Source organism: Danio rerio, chromosome 18 (genome assembly GCF_052040795.2).
Source record: "Danio rerio strain M-AB ecotype USA chromosome 18, GRCz13ab, whole genome shotgun sequence".
Taxonomy (NCBI): domain Eukaryota; kingdom Metazoa; phylum Chordata; class Actinopteri; order Cypriniformes; family Danionidae; genus Danio; species Danio rerio.
Window position 1 is genome coordinate 26,851,830 of NC_141038.1, and position 12,613 is coordinate 26,864,442.

The following is a 12,613-nucleotide window of genomic DNA, read 5'->3' on the forward strand; positions in this document are numbered from 1 at the left end:
TAATTTTTTAGAATGAATTTGAATATTTTCCTAAAGTTTATTATTTGTTTATTTATTATTATTAATTATTTAATTTGTTCTACTGAGTTGAGGTGAGTTGCAGTACCCAAGTGTAGTTTTTATTCAAATTTCCACAAACAAGATACAAAACAAACAAGAGCTCACCCGAACATGGCTTAAACCTGAAAACTGGATTAAACACACTCACCAGCAGTGGGTTTCACAATAAACAAGCAGGCAATACTAAGGCAAACTTGAGAGGGTTTAAATTAGTTTAAATTCACTGACCACACCTGCCAATGAAAAATAGAACTTTTTAAGTCCAGGGTAATGGTGGAGCAAAGGAGAACCAGGGGAAGGTATGGGGGCACGGAGCATAGAGCAGAGGCCAAGCCCTTAGACCGTGGAGCAGTGAACGAGAACATGGACTGTGTAACAGTAGATGAGCCCATGGACCGTGGAGCATTGGGCAAGAACATGTGCTGTGAAGCCATGGTGAACCTCATAGGGGATCAGCTGGCCATGCTGTAGTCAACTGAAATGGGAAAGCTGTCAAAAGAAATGACCATGATGCCAGAGCTGCCAAAACAGGACAAGCAGAAGATGATTGGGGGTCAGGAGTTCATGACGGATAAGAATAATACCATGGATCAGGAGCTTATGGTGGAGACGAATCCTGGACAGCCTGTTCTATAACAGAGTAAGCACCTCTGTGAAAACGACATGGAGCATATGAAGTTTGTGGATAGTCACTGTGCCCGTAACTAAGCTGTCATGTATGTCCTTCATGGCTGTCCGTGTTGGCCGGGACACAGTGAGACTGTGACGGGTATCATTAAATTGCAGAGCTCCTTCTCTGCAATTTCCACAGTCAGTGATGAACTGCACAGCAGCCATACATTCAGTTGGCATCCCCAGAACATCACTCTCAGACATCAAGTAATTCAACATGTCATTGAAGCTGTGCCGGAAAATGTCCATTAGTGTCACATCACTGCATCCTGCCTGACTTGAAAGTTCACAGAACTTCCATATAATCCTGAATTGCACGACTGCCTTGACAGTGCCTTGACTTCATAGCTGGTCTATAATTATCTTCTGTGGTATTAGGCCACTAGGGTGAGCCAAAGTTGAGTAACCAAGTGTAGTTTTATCAGAAAAAATAAAGAAAGAAGACAAACAAAATCACATACTGTAGTGTTGAGAATTTGACAATAACAGATAATCTCACTGCTACAAACAGTTTATGACTGGTTTGACTTTTTTTTAGATGGTAGTTTTTATTTTATTTAGATGGATTAGTCCCCCATTGTTTTACCCATGTCAAGTTCACAAATTTACCTGTATATTTGAATATACTTTAAATCATCGTTTTCAGCCATTCATTTATCGGTATGGGTGGTCAATAGGATCAAAGTGAAACCCATATTTGCTGCACAACATCAGCACAATTATCTACTATTATTATTATTAATATTATTATTATAACAACACTAATGCTAATGTAACGAATTGCTTCCAAACACATCTACAACTAGTCCAAAAGGTTGATCACACGACAAATAAGTCGAGTGTAGTCGAGTAAAAAGTCGAGTAAATAGAATACTATAAGGAGAAAATATTAATTCAATGTTTACCTGCTCTTTTATGCTTATGTCTTTGGTCAGCTCACCTCTTCATGTCTTCAAATGTCAGTGGTTCGTTTACGTTACACTGACAGTCACATAATCTTAACCAATGTGCACAGTCTGAGCCGAAAGGAGCCATGATAATTAGTTCACCTTTCAATTCAATTGTTTTTCCGGTTGTAAACGCGATTGGCCCGTGATGAACGAATATGACTCAGACCCGATAGAGGACTCGAGAGGTGAATGGATACATTTTTAGTTTTCAGGCTCTAAAAGCATATGATTGGCTTCTGCCTTTTCGCGATAAACGACTCAAAAGACTTGAAATGAACGATACCTGCACAAATGTGCACACATGCCGATAAACGAATCAAATCACTCCCTGAAAGGATTCGTAGTTCCCGAGTCATATTGAAGATTCGTTCTAAATGAACGAATCGTTCATGATTGACCCATCATACAGACAGCTTAGTAATAGGTAAAGCTTCTGATTTTGTATGATCCTGATGAGCTGAGATTGTGAGAGATTTATAGAGTTTTCAGGTTCCTAAGGTTGTGTCCACACGTACGCACGTTTTTTTGTAAACAAAATGTATTTAGTTTTTCTTAATTTTCTAAAAAAAAAACAGCTCCTAGCACTTCACCCTAGAGCTTTCAAAAATGTGAGTTTCAGTGATCTGATACTGCATTTTTCTGATTCTGCTTTTTAACAGCAGAAGTTCATTATTCTCTGTTCACTCAGTACTTTAACTCTGCCCCTGTTTCTTTTTAAAACTTTTTGTAGAAGTGGGCCAGTTATAAAAGTTAAATTTACTCTGAGATTTTGCTGTGTATAAAATTGTGCATCAAAAACGTCCACTTTACAGTAAAGATATCAGTTAAATGGTTATGTTTAGATGGGGAATCATAAAAGCAAAAATCATTGAAGAAGACTAATAACCTTGATTTATTAACTTATTAACACATTATTCCCTAATACCCCATGATTTATGTATTTAAAAGGCATTTGCTCACTGGTAACTATAGTTGCCGATTGAACTTTTGACAAAGTATACAATCAAAACTATAGATCTCTTGAAAGACTTGTTTTATTTGGAGGAATCTAGAGACCTTATGATTATGTTGATATATATTTGTGAACAAAAAATATTTTTAGTAACATGAAAACTACTTTTGTTTGGGAGGGTTTGCTTCCATTTTGAATCTTGGAATTAGGGGTAGGAAGCTGAGGGCTTCATGTGGCAGGAAATAAATCAATAAATTTTTTTTTCTTTTTTGAAATCTTTTATTTGGTTGTTTGCTAGCATGTCATTGAGAAATGAAACATGTATAACACAGAAAATTACTTATAAAGGAAAATGGCAACTATGAACTTGCTAGTCTTAAATGGATTAAAAGAGTTTTAATGTTCATTTTAATGTTCAAGTAATTTAATGAATAATGTTCTATATGCATTGACTTAATGAATGAGTTACACTTTTAAAATTCAATTAAAATAAGCTTCTTTCCCAATTAAAATATAAGTTTTCTATTGTTTATACTAAAGTTTTATTCAATTTATTCATTAAGTCTTTTTTGTAATTTTTTTTTTTTTTTGTAATACTAAGGTAAGCTACATAAAATTGTAAAATGTTGTCTTGGCAAAAAGCTCCAAAAATTATTAAAAAGTTTTAAACCTTTTATAGTTGACGTTCAAGTAACAGAAAGCCCATAATAGCCCTGCTTCATTATGTTTATCAAAATGAAAGCTGTAATTGTCTCTGAATGAGCCATGCTGACATTCAGTACAGCAACTCTTGTTTATCATCTCAAGCTGTAGTTTATTTTAAGAGCATCATCACAAAACCTTCATTTTTCATTATTGTTGACAAGGTTATCATACTTTTACACGTTCTGTATTTTGGCTCAGTATTTGGTCATGTTCTAAAAGAAATACAGGCACACAATAGTCCCTAAATATAACTGAACATTAAAAATTATGATTCTCTGATTGTTTGTTTTGCATGCCAAAGCTTAATAAATAAACAAATAATTCCAACAGGAATCACTAATGCAGCTCATGCACAGCAAACACTGAAATTGCATTGGACATCATTGTTTGAATAAAGGCTCAATTGCATTAGACAGGGAGAAAAAAAGCTTCCCCGTAACCATGAGATAATTTTATTAGTTTAGACATGGCTAGATTGCCTCTAATAAATGTCTCTTCCACCTTAAAGCGAATGGATCCTGAGCGAAATAACATTGTCCATCATTGCAGCTCAATAATTGTGATTTGCGTTTCACAGACACATCATGACAGAAGTGAGCAGGAGTGCTTGAACTGATAATAGACTCTGTGTGTGTCGCTCTCGATGTGGATCCAGCTGTCCGTGTTTGTAATAGCATCTGAAATGTGTTCACAACCCCTTCAAAAGGATCAGACGCATCAAGATCTGATGATTGAACAAGCAAATACTGTTATTTTTGTAAATTCAAATAGTAAGTTCACAAATTTTACAGTGTATTTTATTTACAGTAAATATGTTTAAATATTAAACAACAATATGAGTTACCTGTGCTTTTCACAATAATTATTGTTCCGTTGCAGCTTCACAAAAGGTGCACATCATTACATTATAGTCAAAATCAGAAAGGTTAAGAAGTTGTGTATAGTGTGGGCAGCATATTAACATAGTTAACCTGCCGTTATAGTGTCTGTCCAAAAGTGTTAGGTCCATGTGTATAATAAATGTTCACTGATGTGTATTTGTGTATTAAGTGTTTATTATCCTCAAAGGAAAACATGAAATATGAAAGGAATATTGAAATAAAGGGATATCAAACACCATTTTAACTTACACTGTTACACAAGGGCACAGGGGTCAGATTCAGACTTGGTGCAGAGCAATTTGAGCTGCATCCAATGATTTTTAATGGGCTCACCTAACCCTACCCCTTACAGTGACCTCACTCGCTCCATTTGATTGCATTGTGTCTGACATTGCATCGCTGAGTGATGCAATCTCAGCTTGCATCATAAAGGCTGCATCTAGATACTATTGGAAAAGAGGGTAACAAGCACTACTTTAATTTACAGACGGAAAACATTGCTGTTTATAGAAAAACTGGTCTATTGGAACTATGTGCTTTAACCTACAATTTTATTTATCTACAAAAACTTACTTTAACGTATGTTTGACTGCAGTTTCTGGCTAAAATGAACGCTATGGGGCAGTGTGAAAACAATAACTTTTGTTCCTTTTCACTCTAATGATATTTACAGGTGTATATTACTGACAAATTTAGGATTATTTTCATGCAGTTCTTTGCACAAAACCAAATAAATACAACAAAACAACTGTATATATGTGATGAGCTTGCTTATTAGTTGTACAGTGTTGTTTTTGTGATGCAGAGCACTCAGGTTCAAGTCTGGATTAGCACAGTTCCACAAAAAAGATAAAAGCAATTTCAAATTAAAGAGCAAAGGTAAATATACAGTAAGTGACTGAGATGGACTTTCTCTAATAATTGGCTTTGAAAACACTATTGGTGGGTTTTAGGTGTCACAATCACCAGCGATCCAGGCTTGTAGATCACTGGGAATCGTTTACTTTTACTCAGTACTACAAATCTGTCAACATACGGACTACAAATCCTGTCATGCACCGCACACTCCCACCTGTCCCAGTTTTCCTGCTGACTGCTAACACACACAGCTGAAGCTGTTCATAATTGATTACATGGACTTTTAAAGCAGCACAGACACACATACACACGCACACCAGTTGCTGAGTCTTGTTTAACTGTTTATGACATTGACACATTTTCCTTGCCTTGTCCTTGCTTTGTTGTATTGTTTATTCCTGTATGCTGCCTACCTATTGACCATCTGCCTGTTTACTGACCACGACTCTGGGTTTGCCCCTGTGTTAAGCATTGCTTGCCTGACCATTATTTTTATAAACCTGCATTTAGATCCTCAACTCAGTTACCAGCACCCATCACATTATTAGCTGGTCTAGAAAATCAGTGCAACAAGTCCTGCCTTTTCATGGACATGTATAAAAACACATACAAAGTATCTATCTATCTATCTATCTATCTATCTATCTATCTATCTATCTATCTATCTATCTATCTATCTATCTATCTATCTATCTATCTATCTATCTATCTATCTATCTATCTATCTATCTATCTATCTATCTATCTATCTATCTATCTATCTATCTATCTATCTATCTATCTATCTATCTATCTATCTATCTATCTATCTATCTATCTATCTATCTATCTATCTATCTATCTATCTATCTATCTATCTATCTATCTATCTATCTATCTATCTATCTATCTATCTATCTATCTATCTATCTATCTATCTATCTATCTATCTATCTATCTATCTATCTATCTATCTATCTATCTATCTATCTATCTATCTATCTATCTATCTATCTATCTATCTATCTATCTATCTATCTATCTATCTATCTATCTATCTATCTATCTATCTATCTATCTATCTATCTATCTATCTATCTATCTATCTATCTATCTATCTATCTATCTATCTATCTATCTATCTATCTATCTATCTATCTATCTATCTATCTATCTATCTATCTATCTATCTATCTATCTATCTATCTATCTATCTATCTATCTATCTATCTATCTATCTATCTATCTATCTATCTATCTATCTATCTATCTATCTATCTATCTATCTATCTATCTATCTATCTATCTATCTATCTATCTATCTATCTATCTATCTATCTATCTATCTATCTATCTATCTATCTATCTATCTATCTATCTATCTATCTATCTATCTATCTATCTATCTATCTATCTATCTATCTATCTATCTATCTATCTATCTATCTATCTATCTATCTATCTATCTATCTATCTATCTATCTATCTATCATTCATTCATTTATTCATTCTGGGTTGTTATATGTACCCAGTAAGCACAAGAAACAATGAGGTAACAAGCACCAATTTAATCTACAGCCCGCAATATCATATTTACCCAGTACCTACAAGAAACAAGGAAGTAACAAGTGCCAATTTAATCTACACACTCAAATATTGGATTTAGCATGTATAAGAAACAACAATGTAACAAGCACCTCTTTAGTTAACAGCCTGCTATGGTTTTATTTAGAATTTACCATGTTTGGATCTTCTCTAATAAAAGTCTAATCCACCAACTGCAACCAACCTCACATGAAAGAGGATGTTCTAATCTTGTTAAGTGGTGACGTGTTGGTGACGTATGTAATACTGCTTTCGGGTCCAAGCCGCCACTCATATAGGTTGAGAAATTATTCGTTTATGATCATTTTTTATTCATATCACACATTAAAGTTAATTTTATATAAAGTCATAGTGTACACAACAATCTCTGGGCTTGCTGCATCACAAATACCAAAATTTTAACAATTTATAAAAAAATTGATCACTTTCTGGCCATTAGAAATTAGGCCTGGACATATATACTGCGATCGTCATTTTCGAAAGTATTAAATCGCTTTGTAAACGTTTATTATTACCATTTCACGAGTCTCCCCATTCAGTTGAATAGAGTGCTTGGACCCGGAAGCCGCTTTGCTTGACGTCACACTTAACAAGCGGAAAGAAAGACACTTGATGTACACTCTTAAAAAAAAAGGTTCCTTGAGGTTCTATATTGAACCTTGGGGTTCTATACTTGGCCAGTAGAACCTTTTACCCAAAAAATGGTTCCATTTAGAACCCTTTGACTGCAAAGAACCTTTTTGATTAAAACGGTTCTATAATTTTTGAATCATAACATAATTATTTAGTAAAGATTATGAAACAATTATAAGTTATAACACAGAGAGACAAAGCTTTTTGAGTCAAAACCTAATAAAATGAATGCTGTGGTCAAAAACTTAATCAGTGTACAGTATGTGTTTAACATTTTTGACAAATTATTTTGTGAAATAAATAAAATAACCAATTTATTTAGACTGTGCAGTAACATGTTGTTATGGTTTAATAATTTATTTGAAACTAATAATCATAAAAAAGCCCTCTGGTGACGTCAGTCATTGACAAGGACATCGTCATGGACCAGTGGTGAAGAGCCTCGAGAGAAGGTTAATTTTTCGAAAGGAGAAGTCCACTATTTCAGCTTCATCATTCAGGTATGTTAGTACATTTAATATATATAGTGAAATATTTTGTATTATGAAGTAAGGTTTCTATTTGATAGAAAATCCCTCGTGTTATATGGTGATACAGATTGAATGGGGTTGACTTTAGCGTTAATATGGATAAACACTGTGCTTGCGATGACCTCGGTCGTCACCCTTCGGTTCAGAAATCTGTTAAGTTGAATTTGTTCTGCTTTTTATTCGAAATAAGTTACAATATCACTATAATTGTTTGTCAGTACTACTAATTAAATTACCGATAACAGTACACAGCTGTGTTATTTTAAGGCGAGCTTCGAGAGAGCGTGAATGAAGCATTTGCATGTTACTTTAAAATTAACTAGATTTGTGCCGATTTCATTGTGTTTTTCGTGTTGTTTTTAGCTCCAACCTTGAACAAACGCTCACTTTTAGCTTGGTTCGTGTGTGTTTTATCAGTGATTGAGCTAAACTCTGCAAAGTAGTGGACATTACTGCCCGCTTTTGAGATGTTCCCGCTAGTCTGCATAAAACCGCAAGATAGCAGTGCACAGCTCGTGCCCACACAAGCAGATTCGTGCCCGAGTCTGTGCACGCGCGGGAGGCCAGTCACGGTGGCAAGTTCTCCCTATGGCCAGTCCGCCCCTGAATATTATTGAAACCTTTAAAAAGCCAAACATATTTTAACAATCCATAGATGAAAGATCAGGTCTTATTTATAAAAGACACAAAAATGCAGACTAAATGTATTGTAAAATTATATATATACATACATATATATATATATATATATATATATATATATATATATATATATATATATATATATATATATATATATATATATATATATATATATATAGTGCAAAATAAGTTTAAAATAAGTATTTTAATGTATATTTTATTTTTCTTCAAACAGCCTGGAAACTGAACTGCATCATAAAACTTGTGCTTGGTATCATTGTTTTAAAATCCAAACAAACTGTATTGTGGTCAGTAAAATGAAATAAATATTATAAAAGACTTCAAGATTGTATTTATCATTACAGAAAAGTGTCATGGGACCCATATTAAGTTTCCAAATTTGGTCTGCTGCACACAAGTAGCTTTGAAGAAGAAGGATCCCAGCTTAAAGAAAAACATGTGTCTCATCCATAATTGTTTGACATCATCTTCAAGCACACCTGGTAAAGTATTGTATTTTATAACATGCATAATTCAGACTTTTTGGTTGTTGTGTACTGAAAAAATATATTTATCAAAAAAATATTCTATTACTTACTACTGCTGTTTTATTACAGTGAGAATATTAAGGTCGTTGCTTAAAAAAAGTCCTGCAGAGAAGAAATATGTATTGAAAGGTGTAATTTTGCCTACAAGATTCCTTGTTGCAATGTCTTCAAAACAAATGTAAAAATGAAAGGATTTCAGTGGTGAGCTCAAATGATGGGATCAAAATGAAGTGAACTGGACTCTGAGGGACTTCACACAAGGCAAGTTCATTTCAATACATTTTATGTCAAGATTAATTCTGTGATTTAAATTCATATTTACACACTCTACAAATGCTGTCTTCCTACCTCAGATTGTGATGGACATAGAATGCGACACCGTTTACGAATAAGTCAAGAACCAAATGAAACACACTATTTTCCAGAGTACAGATTATTGAGGGGTCTGCAAAACTAATGGAGCAGTTTCTTCTTCTTGGAGTGCCACAGCTTGTGAGTAACCAAACACTGTTACATTGTGTGCCAAATAGATATGAAAAATCTGTGTATATGACATTTTAAAGCTCATTTGGTAAAGCAATGCATTAGCAATGCCAAATGTGTTCCAGGTCTCACATATTAATAAATGTATAGAATAAACACAATCTACGTCCCTTTGGATAAAAGTATGCCAAATATGATGTATGTTATTTGATAAACAATTATTTTGTTTTGTTCCTATTCTAATTTTATTGTTTTATTTAATGTTCATACTAAATTGAGGTCACTCAGAAATGTCAATTTCATTAAATTCTGTAACAAATGAAATGCAGATTAAATAGAAAATATATTACAGCTGTCTACACTGTATTTCTGTATTTTTGATGACTTTAAAGTACTTGTATTGCTGAAAATATGTCACTTGGAAACTTACACAAAGTAAACAAAATGTTTTAATTTAGGATGCTGCATATAAGGACTTAGTGAAGGACACAGAAACATCTTTAAAAGAAATGGCCCAATAGAAGGGAAGGAAAGAAGGAAGTACTCAGCATTGAAATATTGTTTTACAGAAATCCAAAGATCCTAACAGCTCCCCTGATTCCGTCAAGGCTTGAAGTGTCAGCATTACGATGGCCAACACTCGCTCACTATCCTTCTGCTCCCTCATTTATCAGAGGCACCACAGTAGAATGAATTAGCAATTACTCTTTACTTTCCAGCCGCAACCCAGCACTGGGAAACACCCATACACTCTCTCATACACCTGCACACATTCACTTACTATGGCCAATTCACCAATACCGTACGCATGCCTTTGGACTGTGGGGGCAACTGGAGCACCCAGAGGAAACCCACACAAACACTGGGAGAACTTGCAAACTTCACACAGAAACACCAACTGACCCAGTCAGGACTCGAACCAGTGACCTTCTTGCTGTGATGTGACAGTTCTAACCAGTGAGCCACTGTGCCACCCATGGACAAAACTATTTACGTTATAAGAGAGGCCGGCAAACATGGACATGCTACAGGTTGTGGAATGGCTGTTCTCAGTGTTTTGTTTAATCATTTTGCAAAGTTTTGTGTGCCATTAAGCACTTTCTTAATAACTTTTATTGAAAATGATGTATAAAAATGGATGTTGCCATGACCAGTACATACATGTACCGTCAACTTGTTGAAATTGTAGTGTTATTTAATAGATGTTTGTGTATTGTTTCTATCTGCATTGTAATACATTTTTCATCATTTTAGAGATGTTTGAAAGTTAAGTTTTGTATTTGTTCAATCAGTAAGCAAGCTTACAAATGTTTAATAAAAAGTGAAATCATTACAATTAGATTGTTGAATGCCATTAAGCCGTTAATTATGTTTACTAATTAAATAGTAAAAATGTATAATGTTTAGAGGTAGATCTTATACAAAGTATGCAGAGGTGCAATTTTAAATATTATCTAAAACTTATTTTGTGAAGTAAATTGAATAAATTTAAACAATTTGAATTTTCTGCATTGGTTTTATTTTTTCATTCAATAATAAATAAAGAACCCTCAAATGGTTCTAAATAGAACCATGTAACTTGAATTCAAAGAACCATTTGGGGTTCTATTTAATGAACCCTTAAATGGTTCTATTTTTAATCTTTTTGGGGTTCCATATATGAAGCGCTTGAAAGAACCATTTTTGGTTCTATATAGAACCGGTTATTTTAAGAGTGAAAGAACCATTTGGGGTTCTATTTAATGAACCCTTAAAATGGTTCTATTTAGAACCTTTTTGGGGTTCCATATATGAAGCGCTTAATAGAACCATTTTTGGTTCTATATAGAACCGTTTCTTTTGAGAGTGTACCCCAGTGCTATGAACCATGTTTTTTTTTTTTTCCCAAAAAAAGAGAATAAAAGTAAAGGATATTTGGCTATTCAGCAAAACTCAAAATAGAATGTTAATGAAAGAAACAGTCAAGGCAAATAAAGAAACAATGAAAAAAAATAGACAAGGCGAAGTAGAAAAACATTTTGCAGTTTTTTTTTTTTTACCATTGCTTTAGCACAATTTTGAAAGTAAGGCTCATTTTGACAAAACACTACACACAATTTACACATCCATGCACACAAATAGCAGAGCGCATCAATTATTTTGCAGAATAAAACACTTCAAAAGTTTACAACAAATCAAAACACATTTTTGACACTGTATGGAACACAATTCATTCAATATAAATCTGTTAGCTAATCGATCTTAAACACTTGTATCATTTCTAATTGACTAATACTAATCATGGCAAGAAGGTTGCTGGTTTGAGCCTCGGCTGGGTCAGTTGGCATTTCTGTGTGGAGTTTGCATGTTCTCCCTGCGTTCGTGTGGGTTTCCTCCGGGTGCGCCGGTTTCCCCCACAGTCTAAAGAGATGCAGTACAGGTGAACTGGGTAGACTAAATTGTCCGTATATGAGTGTAAATAAGTGTGTGTGGATGATTCCCAGAGGTGGGTTGCGGCTGGAAGGGCATCCGCTACATAAAAATGTGCTGGATAAGTTGGCGGTTCATTCTGCTGTGGCGACCCCAGATTAATAAAGGAATTAAGCTGAAAAGAAAATGAATGAATGAATAATATTTGTAGCTATCCTACTGTAAACATACTTGTTGAAGACATTGTTGCATAACCATACTATAATTAAACTATTATTACAAAAAAAAAAAATACATTTTTACACAAGCAATTTGCTTTGCTTTGTAATGCAGGCTATTTTTGAAAATGTTATTTTTTGTCAATAAAGACAGATGCAGAATACTATGACTAGTCTGACACTAATCAAGGCTTATATCATAAATAAAACTCAGCAAAAACTGATAAAAAGGAACAACAAATAATTCAAAAGAAAATTTTCCTAAAGTTGCTGTGGAGTCTCAAACCAATACAGATACACAAAGCAACAAGAAGCACAGAAGAGGTGGGAGATCAAAGGAAGAAAAAAAAAGTATCATACCATGGGGATGAAAAATAGACAGCAAGACAAGAATTAAAAGACACATGATCTTTTCAAAGACAGCCGGAAGTTACTGTGTTCTGCATCTTAGTCAGCTTTTGTGCACCACAAGAGGTTTTTAAAAATGG

General features: G+C 34.2%; 1 protein-coding gene and 1 long non-coding RNA gene across 4 annotated transcripts in view; one reads left to right on the forward strand and one right to left on the reverse strand.

Annotated features, from left to right (window-relative positions):
* The window catches only part of plin1 (perilipin 1), a 102,035-nt gene that overhangs the window by 54,124 nt on the left and 35,298 nt on the right, over positions 1-12,613 (reverse strand). The window lies entirely within an intron of this gene.
* LOC141378837 (uncharacterized) lies at positions 7,702-10,998 on the forward strand. The gene is made up of 5 exons (XR_015515010.1): positions 7,702-7,795; positions 8,833-8,970; positions 9,085-9,276; positions 9,369-9,507; positions 9,957-10,998. It is a non-coding gene; the product is annotated as an uncharacterized LOC141378837 (long non-coding RNA).